This window comes from Bos indicus x Bos taurus, chromosome 1, assembly GCF_003369695.1.
Source record: "Bos indicus x Bos taurus breed Angus x Brahman F1 hybrid chromosome 1, Bos_hybrid_MaternalHap_v2.0, whole genome shotgun sequence".
NCBI lineage: Eukaryota > Metazoa > Chordata > Mammalia > Artiodactyla > Bovidae > Bos > Bos indicus x Bos taurus.
The window spans coordinates 135,440,242-135,452,981 of NC_040076.1; the positions used below are offsets into that span (position 1 = coordinate 135,440,242).

A 12,740-nucleotide genomic window follows, 5' to 3' on the forward strand; every position below is an offset into this window, starting at 1 on the left:
CTTTACTTCTCTCCCCATGTTTTCCTCATTGGTCCCTAAAATAGATAAATAAAAACTACCAGTTGGTCGGTTTTGTGATGGAGTTTTCCACTCTGTGCACACTGCTTTTTGTTACTTACTGATAATGGCTGACATAACTTCTCATTTCTGCTAAATAATGTATTTGTGACACTCTGCTCTACCATCTCATTTACAACCAGGTAAATGAGTCTTTATGTGCTTTTTTCCAGCCAGACAACGATAAACTAGATTTTATTTTCCTCAATTGAGTCGTCAACTTTGGTAGATCAGCATAAACCTTTTAGGGGAGTGGGGGTGGGTATGGGTTACATTCTGCTGGGTTCAACCATTTTTTCAATAACTCCCTGGAAAGAGGCATCACATTTGTCCTTGGCACTTGCCTGGATTGTTGTAATTTAGTTCTTCTGAAAAGTGTAGGTCGGTGGAGGGTCTCTCCTATTGCTCTTGGGGTTTTGTTTTGAGAGAAGGCTGTTGGGAAAAGTCTTCTTTCCTCACACCTGGTTTGGTACTTCTCTGAGGCTGTCGGGGCTTCACCAGCACTGGACCTGACTGGAGCTCACCCCAAGTCATTGGTAGCAGTTTTATTTATAACTTTATTTTCTTTTAAGATAGATCATTCAAATGGTGCAAGAGCCCAAAGTAAGCCTGTTCCCACCGTGTCTCTGGTCACCCAGCTCCACACTAGAAGCAGCCATTGCCACCACGTGTGTATCCTTCCAGGGACAGGCTGCACCCCACCTTTCTTCCTCTCCCCCTCCCTCCTGCCCTTCTTTCCTTCTTCCCTTCCCCTCTTTCTTTCTTTTTCCTTCCTTAAGGACCCCTCTCTCTTTCTTCCTCTCTCTCTTTCTTTTGCCTTAAATGCAAATGGTAGCATAGCATAGATAGGTTTTGCAGTCTGCCTTTTGATTTTTTAAAAAAATATATATTTAGTTTCACAGGTGGTTCAGTGGTAAAGAAGCTACCTGCCAAGCAGGAGATGCAGGTTCAATCCCTGGGTTGGGAAGATCCCCTAGAGAAGTAAATGGCAACCCACTCCAGTATTTTTGCTGGATCATAAGGCAGTTCTATTTCCAGTTTTTTAAGGAATCTCCACACTGTTCTCCATAGTGGCTGTACTAGTTTGCATTCCCACTCAGCCCACTTAAAATGCCTTCCTGAGGGAGCTCAAGCTCCCCAAAGAGTTTACTGTTCCAGCCTGACAACAGGCCCCTGCTCTACCTTTTCTTAGACAATTACTTTGGGAAACATGGAACTGTAAATCTTTTCTCTATTGTTTTGAGATATGAATCTCCTACAACCCAGAATGTTTCCTCTAGAACCTGGGAGCCGTCTCTGTGAAATGCAAACATTTGGGGACATAGTTCCCCCTCTCCCAGTTCCTGGTATGATGCTAATTTCAGGGGGCTCCTTGCTCCAGTCTGTGCCCGTCATAAAGATGTGAGATGTGTGTTTCTCCTCTGGATAAGTGCCAGTTAGCAAACATGGATGGCTGGATCGCCTGGACCACCCTCCTCAGCCTCCTTCAGCATTCTCCTGTAGCACACCAGCATTTAAAAAGCCTCCTACCTTTTGTTTCAGTGGAGTTGAGCTCAGTTCTATTCTGAAGTCTCTCTCTCCTACTGCCGTAGTCTGAATATTAATAAAACCTGTTTTGCTGACTTTTAACAAATGTCCAATACAGACCTTCCCTTTGACAGTTGGGAGGTCAGCTCCAAGTGCAGATTGCCCTGCAGGCGGTCACACCTGGTCCTAACTCCCGGCTTGGTCCACGCTGGGCCCGGGTTGAAGGGTTACCCTCTGGCAGGTTCTTTGGGTCTCACATTTGGTCTCCATTTCTTGGGGGTACCTCTGAGGGCTAGTCAGTACCCCACTCCTCTCTCAACTCCTGCAGTGTCTGTGGTTTGAACCTCTCACGTAAACATAGTTGTTTATGTTACCACCCACTTAATGTCGCTATCTTCTCATTTATTCAATTCTACAAACTTAATTGGGTATTAAGTGTGCTCCCAGCAATGTACATATATTATTTCATGTTATACCTACGGGCCAATCATTTTTATTATGAAAATGTCAAACATACATAAAAAGAGAATGGTATAATGGATCCCCGTATACCCATCACCAGTATGATTATAAACACATGGCTTTTTCTTTTCTTCTTTTGTTATACCAATATCCCCTCACATTTCCATCCTGTCCCAGATTATTTTAAACAAATCCTGGATATTATTTCTTCTTCAGATATTTCAGTACGGTATTGCTAAATTATAAACATGCATTTTTAAAAAACCACATAACTTCTACAAATCTAAAAATACATAGCATCTAAAAAGTAAATACAATTCTTCAATAGCACCAAATATCCAGTTCCTCTTTCTTCACTTGTTTGATATATTTTTTACAGTTTCTTTGAAGAGTGGTCCAAATAAAGTCCATTTCAATGGGCTGATATGTCAATTTAATCTCTTTTAACTTATAGATCCCCCATCTCTCCTTTTTCCCCTGGTAATTTTTGCTTGCTGAAAAAATTGGATGGTTACCCCTGTAATTTCCTACTGCCTGGATTTGCTGACTTCATCCCCATGGTGTCAGTTAACATGTTCATCTGACCTCTGTATTTCCCGTAGTTTTTTCTTGAGACTTAATCACTTGCAATTTTCTTTTTTGTTGGTTTCTTTCTTTTTTTTGGCAAGGCTACTTCATAGGTGGTGTTGCGTGCTCCATCAAAAGGTACAAGTCTGCTGGTCTTTTTTTGTGAGATTAGTAGCTATTTGATACTTGTTATTGCCTAGATACATTATTTGCAAAGTGGTGATATTCAAATGCTGTTTTAAGAATTACTTTTATGATATACAAATAAAATTAATAATTACATTCTTATTTGTTTTTTAACTGTAATACTTCTACAAAATGATGCTTCCTCTCTTCTTTTTCTTCTCTTTTTTTTTTAAACTGTAACCATGATATACCTACAGTTCTTATAGGAAAGTCAGGAAAAACATCTGGCTCATTATCTACCAGTTTTCAAAAAACTGAGTTGGTTCCTCAGCAGACTCCAAGGTGGATTTTGGAGGGGAAGAGTACAATACTGAATGTATAGATTTAAACATTTTTATGTATTTCAATCTACTATAGTTAATATTCTTATTGGTATTTTGCCATCTTTGATTAATGGGGGTTTATTCAAATTGACTATTAAGTCTTTTAATGTGACTCTAGTAGTTCTTTATAGTTTCCTTGGTTTCTCAGATTCATTGCCCCCAAACCTGGATCTAGCCATTTCTCCAAGGAGCTTCTGTTCTTATAGTGAAAGATGGTGGTTAGAGACCAAAACCAGAGGCTAAAAATGCTCAGTACCACTGGGTTGGCCATAGTTTCTAAGTCTTTTGACTGATTAGAGTTAGGAAATGGATATATATTTATTTTATGTTGACCTACAACCAACAACATGATTACTGAAATAATTTGAAATTCTTTTTGCAGTACTCTTCTGCATCCCCACTAGGGATTACTGTGATTTTAAAAGTCACTTGGAATAGTTCTTCTCTTTGTGATTATACCATAAGTTTGAAACATAGTTGGATTCATTTGTTTCTTTTTTCTTTTTGGTTTTTAGAGCTTTCTCTTTAAGATTTAATTTTGTTTTATAATTCTGTAAAATATTTGCATGGCCCCAAAATCATCTCCACATAACAAGATAAATTAAAACAACTCTAGTGTCTATTTCTTTTCCCTCTACCTGCTTCCTGTAAGTGATCATTTAAAAACATGTTAAAATTTTTTTTTCAATTATAAGGCAATATGTATGCATGTACTCATATCCCTTCCTCTTTCTTAGATAAGTGGTCAATAACATACATATTCTCTCCACCTTGCTTTTTAACCCAACAACATATCCTGGAGATTTTCCATAATAGTTTACAGAGTTATTTCTCATTTCTTTTGTGGATATATAATTCATAGCTTATTCAACTAGTCCCTACTGATAGGTAGTTGGGTTGCTTCCAATTTTTTGCCATTATTCATAGAATTGAAATAAATAGTCTTATGCATACTTCTTGTTCATGTTCTTGCCAGTGTGTCATTGGGAGAGAGTCTTAGAAGTGGGATTGCTGGATCAACTTCAATATACATAAATGCATATACATTTGTATAGATGTTGCCAAATTCTTCTTCACAAGTGATTGCAATATTTTCTATTCCCATCAGTATTATATGAACTTCCCTAGAGCTTCACCTGGGCTTCCCAGGTGGGACAGTGGTAAAGAATCCTCATGACAATGTGGGAGACGTAGAGATGTGGGTTCAATCCCTGGGTTGGGAAGATCCCCTGGAGTAGGAAATGGCAACACACTTTAGTATTCTTGCCAGGAAAATCTCATGGGCAGAGGAGACTGGCGGACTCTAGTCCATGGGGTCGCAAAGAGTCGGACATGACTGAGCGACTGAGCACAGCAGAGCACAGAGCTTCACCAACAAAACAGACTGACACATTTGTGGAGCTTTGCCAATCTGATAGATATAAATGATCTCAGGTAGGTTTTCATTTTGTTTTATTTTTTGTATTTTACTATTATGACTGAAATTGAGCATTCTTTTATGTGGTTAAAAAACATTTTAACTTTAGAGAGGAGAGTTCAAGATGGGGGAACACCTGTGCACCCGTGGCTGATTCATGTCAATGTATGGCAAAAACCATCAAAATATTGTAAAGTAATTATCCTCTAATTAAAAGAAATTAGTTGATTGCAAATTTTTTTCTTTTAATTTTTTTATGTAAACGGTCTATTCATATCTCTAGCCCACTTAAAAATAAGAGTGTTGCTGACTTTTTTTAATCCTTAAATTTTAAATGCTGTCTGTATAATGGAGATATTAACCCTTTATATTCTAAGTTTCAAATACTTATTTTTTAGTTTGCCATCTATTTTTCAGTTATGCTTATGTTGTTGTTTGAGAATGCAAAATTTAAAAAACTTTGGTAATCAAATTTATCAATATTTTAAAAGATCAGTAAGTTTGCTTTTAGATTTTGAATTATATCAAGAAAAAAATGTCCCCACAGCCAAGTTATAAAGAATTTAGCCTTGCGTGGCTTCCTCTTTTACATTTAAATCTAGAATGAATTTGGAATTGATCCTAAAATATAGTGAGGAATGGGTATGATTTTATTATTTTCCTTATGACTATCTAGTTTCCTGAATACCACTCACTGAAAAGGCTTGGTTGCAAAGGCTGCCTTGATCAATACTAATTTCCATATGCAGTGGGGCTTACTTTTAAATTTTGTCTTATGTTTCAGTGGCCTTTCTATCCTTAGTTTACTTTAATGATTGAGACTTTCTAGTATGTTTTATTATCTGGAAGAGCTTTCTCTTCTTTTTTAGTTTTTCTTCTTGGCTCTTCTTGCCTTTTTCCTCTTACAAATGAAATTTATAATGAACCCATCTAGCTCTAAAAAAGCAATGTTACTATTTTAAAAATTAGAATTGCATCACATTTATAAATCAATAGGGAGAACTGGGATCTTTATGCTTTCAAGTTTTTATATTTCAGTGCATGGTATTTCTTTCCATTTGGGTCTTTCAGGAGAGTTTTATGGTGGTCTCATATAAATTTTGGACATTTCTTGTTAAATTTATGTAAAGGCATTTCATTTTATTTTTTGCTATCATAAGTAAGATTTTTCTCTTTCATTGTATCTTTTTTGTTATTTATAGATATAATGGCATTGACTTTTAATTTTCTAAGTAACCTGGTACTTCACTAAAATTATGTTATTGTTTGTGGTAAAGTTTTCACATGGAACCTTTCGGATACTCCAGGAAGACCACCATTTTCCCTCTTGTATTCAAATTCTTGGTGCTTTCCAATTGTTTTCTGATCGCATTGACTACTACCTCTGCCCAGTGTTACACAGTAGTAGAGACAGTACTCATCCTTTTCTTTTTAATTTCTGCAGGAAGGCTACCAGTGTTTTATTCTTAGAGACAATTTATCATTGAAGAAAGTGTCCAAGTATCCTCATTATCCAGATGAGGAATCGAGATGTAGAGCCATCAAGGAAGAACTTGTCTTCAGGTCTGTGGGGCCTCAGTCTCCCCGGCTTAATAATCCCCAGTCTTTGCAGGACACCCCTATTATCTAGACTCCTCTGCCCGCTTCCTCAACATGGACCTGACGTTTTAACAGATCTTAAGAGATTTAAGAGTGACTAAACTTAGCGTGTGGGAAGGGCCTAGAGGCCCCAAGTGACAGGACTCAGTCTCTCCCTTATTTTCTTCAGCAATTCTGCTCCCTCTCAGAGACTCTATGTAGCAAAAGAAGAGCCCCCAAGAAATAAAAAACAACTTTTCTTAGAAAGCAGCTTACTGACCACCTATATTACTCAATCAAGAGCCTCAGGCCTTCTTCCCCTCGCCTGTTGCATCCAAGGAATTTTTCCAATCTTACACATCACTCTCCCTCAGAGGAACTCTCAATGTATCTTTCTCTCTTTAGTTACATTTCTAATGATCCTTCAGTGTCCCTTATAGATCTGCTAACAGAGTGATTACCTCACGGGCCTGCTCTCACTTCATTGTATTTATCGAGAAACAGACTGAGTGGTTTGTCTTGGGTAAATGTATTCAAGCTTTTACAGGCTCTAAAACTGCTCAGGTTCTTCCTCTCTCCGCCTTTCAGGGATACCAGGTTGTGAATCACAACAGTGACCCTGTGGCCTTTCATGTATTCAGTGGGGAGGGTTCTTCTCATATCTTTTTTTTTTTTTTAAACAAAATAAAAAACTGCTAGGACCCCAAGTGCTGTGCGGAGAGAAACCTGGCCTGGATCCAGATTCCCTGTTTCTGGTAGTTTCCCCAAATAGGTAGATCCTCAGAGTATGGACTCCTTCTCTGCAAGGGACAGAAAGAGAGACTGTGAGAGTAGGGGAAATATTAAAATCAGGCCCATTTGAAATTTGAATCCTTTTGCCTTTCAATAGTTTTGACTTCTCCTTGCCTCCAGTTGACAGCCCTCGCCATTGGAGGTATAAGCCGCTGTTTTCTCCCGTGGAGACCACTAATTTCAGTGGAGACTTAAGCCTCCACGGTCCCCTTTCTTCCACCTGCAGCCTCTCTACAGCGCTGGCCTCTGCTCACTCCCGGTGCTTTGACTCTGTGGCTGCTCCACCTCTGTTCCTACTCTTCTTTCATGAGCAGCTCTGAGGCAGGGATATTGCCCAATTCCAAGCTTGAGGTTGGCATATTTGAGGATGAAAGGGCCTGATGTTGCTGCCAGAACTTATTATCAGCGTTACTCACTTGGCAAAAAAAGTCAGAGCACTAAGCAAAGCCAGAGACGGAAAGGACCACCTTCTGCCTGAGCTGGTACCCGGGTCCTCCTTGACCTCTTGGCCACCATCTGGGAGTTCTTCCATCTGTTTTACTGCTGAGCAGAAGTAGCTGAGAATTTCTATTCTAACACAGCTGAGTCGCTGAGAGAGACGTTTGGACATGAAAAAGAACTTCATATACATTTAACTCTAACTAGGACAGGCTTCATACTTTGTGAGTCCCAGTGCAAAATGAAAGCACAGAGCTCCTTGTGCTTTCCTGCTTTCAAAAAGCAGGAAAAGGGGTGCCTTGAAAGGTATTAGAATTTTCCTTTCTTTCTATCTTTTCTCTTGACCTGTCCTACTAATTTTTGCTGTTTAATCTTGTAGTCCTTTGAGTACAGGGGCAATCAAGGCACAGATGCAACCCACAGGCACCCAGGGGGGCTGTGCCCTGTGATTTGGGGGAGCTGTGAGGCCCGCTACTATGGGGTTACCCTTCCTGCCAGCTACTGGACTGATGTGCTAGGTCCTGGCCAGGGGTGGGGAAGTCCGGCCAGGCATCTCCCTTTCTACAGACTGGCCACCCTAACATGGAGGACAGCGGACCCCTAAGAGTACTGAACCTCAGTACTACTCTGTAGGCACCTGGATCGAGGGTGGGTGAAAGGCTCACCTTTCTCCTGTCAGTTGCCTGTTGAATGCACTGTGGTGCTGCCAGTCTCGGATCTGCCCCCCTGAGACACCACCCTGACCCTCCCTGCCCCTGTGACCAGGCCTTTGCTGGGGGTGGGGCAAGGAGGGGAGGTCAGGAGAGGCCTTGAGTTGCAAGGGGTCACAGGACCTAGCTGTTCCAGAGAGACAGGGGAGCCGAGGCTCCAAGTCCCTGACACACGCTTCACTGTGCCATTGGACTTTACTTACAAAACACGAATTCAAAGAAACAGCTAGTGAAAGTTTCAATATGGCAGCTGCTGCTGCTGCTAAGTCACTTCAGTTGTGTTCGACTCTGTGTGACCCCACAGACGGGAGCCCACCAGGCTTCCCCATCCCTGGGATTCTCCAGGCAAGAACACTGGAGTGGGTTGCCATTTCCTTCTCCAATGCATGAAAGTGAAAAGTGAAAAGTGAAAGTGAAGTCGCTCAGTTGTGTCCAACTCGTAGTGACCCATGGACTGCAGCCTACCAGGCTCCTCTGTCCATGGATTTTGCAGGCAGCTACTGAGACTTAAACCCCAACTTTGGGGCCTATTAGAGTTTGGGCTCTATAGTGTGGCAGTGGGTCTGCCCCCATGAAGCTGGCTCTGACTCTGACCCCAGTTCTTCCAAGGCTGATAAACTTACACAGTGAAGCAGGAGGGAGACGATCTCCCCAGGCTGCTCACTGGACTGCTGTGCTGTGAACTCCTGAGCCCCGTCCTGGGTCACGTCCCATGCTGGGGCTTTGTCCACAGGGACAGCACTCTCTTTCCCCCTCTCGCCCTCTTCCTTGTTCTTCTGAAAGTACGCCTGTGTCTCCTCGAGGCTGGTGGTGAAAACTCTTGGTGGAGGTGGAGAGGCTGTGGGAGGCTCCGGGGCAGAGGGGCCTTTTCCCAGGGAAGTTCTGGGAGCTCTCTGTTAAAACTATCCCCTCTCAATCTTTTTTCTTTTTCCTTCTCAAACAGCTACAGAAGTGTTGGACGTGAAATTATGCTTGGTACTTGCTCTGAACTTCTCCATTGCTCCCAGAGCTGAGTCTGAGAAAGTGTCACTGAAATGGACTTTCCAGCCCAACCTACTCGTGGGTGACAGGGGTCCATGTTGGGTTCTACTGGGGGCCCAGGCTAGGGAGAAGGTGACATTTTTCTCTAGGTGTCCAACCACCATTCAGCCACTTTAGGGGTCAGTTACTGAGAGCTTGACCCCAGGCCTCAAGCACAGTGCGGGTCCTGAGGGGCCAAAGAAGATCAGGGAGGACTTCACAGCAGAGGTGCCATTGAAATAGACTTGAAGGATGAGGAGGAGGTGCACAGAGGGGAGGAAGTGGCTGCAGGTGGAGGAGACTGGGCGGCCAAGGGGAGAGGGTACGGGAGTGTTGTGAAGTGTCAGGAATGCTGGGGACAGGTGTTTGGAGAGACAGGCAGGAAGCTCCAGGCCAAGAAATCCAAGTGAGGGCAAAGGAGCCCAGGAGCACTCGGCATGCGTGGCTGCCTCTGAGCCCCCATGAGGAGAAGGAGGCACATTCTGAAACAAATGGACTGTGGAGGTGCGGGGGGCTGATCTCTAGGCCAAAAGAGGGAGAGTGCCTGGGGGGCCGGCCCCTCCTGAGCCCTGTGGGGACTGGAGGGTGGGAGTCTAGGGCTCCATAACCTGCATCCAGGGAGGCAGTGGGCCCCACTCCCCGAGGGAAAGGCATCATTTCTCAGTGCCCAGAAGCTGGGCCTGCTGTTTGGGGATAGAAAGGGCTTAGGAGGGAGCTATCTCCCGCGGCCCTTGGTGATGAGGACACTGCTTGGGGATCGGGGAGTAAGGGGTCCTTTTAAGGCCCTGAAGGGGGCCATGGTCCCAATAGCAACCCCAGGGCCTGTGGCCCAGCTCCCAGGGTGGCGGGTCCTCTTTGAGGACACCACGCTGCATGCACACAGCCCTTCATAGTCCATGCAGCCCCCCTTCACATCTTATTTCAGTTCATGCTCATAGTGGCCCCTTTCCACTGGTGAGGTGTTCATCCACCTCAAAGACAGGGAAAGGGAGGTGTGGGGTGGATGTGCTCCTCACATGGTTGGTCCATGTGAGGGGCAGAGCCAGGATTTGAAGGGAACAGGTCCCTCTCAGTGTTGACCATCGATCGTGTATGTGACTCTAGGTATCTGCAGTGCCAGGAATGAAACTGTCTTTCTAGGCTGTTAGCCGCTGATTTTACCAAGTACATGACATTCAGTTAACCCCCTAACAGCTCCACACAGTAGATATAGTGACGCCCAAATTGCAAATGAGGAAACAAGCTCAGAGAAGTTACATAACCGACTCAAAGCCACCTAGCTGGAAGGTAGCAGAGCCAACATCCAAATTCAGGTTCTCCTGACCTGTCCATGTGCCTAAGTGAGCCTAGTATGTGAGGGCCTAGACACACAAATGGCGCAGGACGACATGGCAACCGCCGCGGTGGATGTGTGTGCAGGCTGTCACGAGACCACAGAGAAACAGCAGGCCGAGGGCATGCGGTGTGTTCATGGCCTCCTAGGTGGGTGGTGTGGCTGGGACAGAGGTGACTTTGGGAGGGCCCTGTGGACTGAGCTCAGGGTTGCGGATTTAGTCCTGTCGGTGAGGAGAAGCCCAGAGGGTTCGGGCAGGGTTATAATGCAGAATTTGCATTATGGATTGCCTGTGTCCAAAAGATCACTCTGGTGACCGGGTGGAGAATACCAGGTGGAGAGAAGGTGTTAGTAAAGCTGAAGGGGGAGGCGGATGGCCCACATGAGTCAGTTTTGCAACAGCAACAGAGGAAAAACTGTGTCTTTCTCAGATATGTAGGATTTTCTTATTTATTTATTTATTTTCTTGGATGAAACAGAGCTGGATATGGCTGGAGGACTGGGCCATGTGAAACAGAAATAATTCCATTTTACAGGTTGTTCTAACTGAATCTTCAAGTCCGTGTTTCATAAAAGAGGAAAAAGGGAACTCTGTATTCATAGCTAGAATCTCAAGTCACTTAAAATGAAAATGTGCCCTATTTGGGGGCTGACTGTCTTGGTGTCCAGCCCACAGCACTCTACCTGTACCACTCTCACTATGCATTTTTCTGATCTGTAGTCTACCTACGGGCAGGACCTATGCAACTTATTTATCTATGGACTTGTTGGAATACCCATGGCATTATTATACCCATTTTACAGATAAGGAAACTGAGGCTGAAAGAAGTTGGGCAGCTGCTGAAGCCTCTGAAGCCAGACTGAGTCAGTCTCTGTTGAGTATGGACTAAGTTTTGTCACTGTACTTTTTGACTTAGGAATTGGGACATTTGACTTATGAAAAGTCTGTGTGGCAGCTGAGTGTACGAAATTATCTGGCAGGAGCTGAAATATTGGAATATTCCAATAAAGAAATATTGGAATATTCCAATAAAGAAATGTTCAGTTCAGTTCAGTCGCTCAGTCATGTCCGACTCTTTGAGACCCCATGAATCACAGCATGCCAGGCCTCCCTGTCCATCACCAACTCCTGGAGTTCACTCAGACTCACGTCCATCAAGTCAGTGATGCCATCCAGCCACCTCATCCTCTGTTGTCCCCTTCTCCTCCTGCCCCCAATCCCTCCCAGCATCAGAGTCTTTTCCAATGAAATAAAGAAATATTGGAATAGGGGCATTCTGGTGGCTTGTAGGACACAAAAATTTGGAATTATTACTGTTGGAGAGAACCCTGGAGGAATGGCTGGCTGAGATTTGTCAGCTTCAAGGCCCCAGGCTGCTCTGAGATGGCTCTCCTCCCAACACAGATGGATGTGAGCAGAGCAGCAGCTCTGAGGAAGAGCCGAGAGGACAGTGTTGGGTGTCATGTGTACTGTGCTGTCTGCTGGGCACCAGCTGGCAGTGGAGAAGCCTCCAGGGGGTCAAGTGGGAGGCAAGAGGGGCAAATGGGAAGCCCCTGAGTGTGTCTGCCCAGCATCACCCAGTCACACACGAATGAAGGTCTGTGACGTCCCCCTGGGGGCTGTGTGCTGAGCCCCAGGGTGCAACGGGTCTGAGCTGGCAGTTCCTGGCTGGGCTAGAGGCTGATTTAGCTCAGAGGGATGCCAAGGCCAGCATTTGTGGGAGGAGGGGAACAGAGAAGCCAGCCACCCACAAAGAGATAGATGAAATGTGCAAAGCTAGCTGCGGGCCCAGTGTCAGAACCACAGGCTGCAAGCAGATGTGACTGATGATCTCAGCGTCCTGCAGAACCACCCTGGAGAGCAGGTCCTGACCAAGCAAGGAGGAAACCTCTGTGCCCTGCCCTGGTCAGTAAGGTAGCCACTGGCCACTTGTGGATGTATAAATTTAAAGGAATGAAAATGAAATAAAAGAAAAATGTCAGTTCCTCATTCTCATTAGCCATGCATCAAGTGCTCAATAGCCAGAGATAACTAGATGGTATGGATACAGTACTTTTCCATCATTGCAGAACTTCTATCCAAATGTAAATTATCTCAGTAATAATTTTAGTATTGATTATATGTTGAAATAACATTTAAAATATAATGAGTTAAATAAAATACACTAATATGAACCTCACATGTTTCTTTTTACTTTTATTACTGTGGGTAGTAAATTTGTCAATTACCTGCATGGCTCAGATTTCTACAGGATAGCCCTGAATTGATGCAAGCAGGAACAAGCCTCCATTTAGCCATCGTCTTTAATGCCACAGCCATTTGGTGGTGA

General features: G+C 43.8%; 1 protein-coding gene across 1 annotated transcript in view; it reads right to left on the reverse strand.

Moving 5' to 3' along the window:
• The window catches only part of BFSP2 (beaded filament structural protein 2), a 77,238-nt gene that overhangs the window by 63,360 nt on the left and 1,138 nt on the right, over positions 1 to 12,740 (reverse strand). The gene's annotated exons all lie outside the window — the stretch shown is intronic.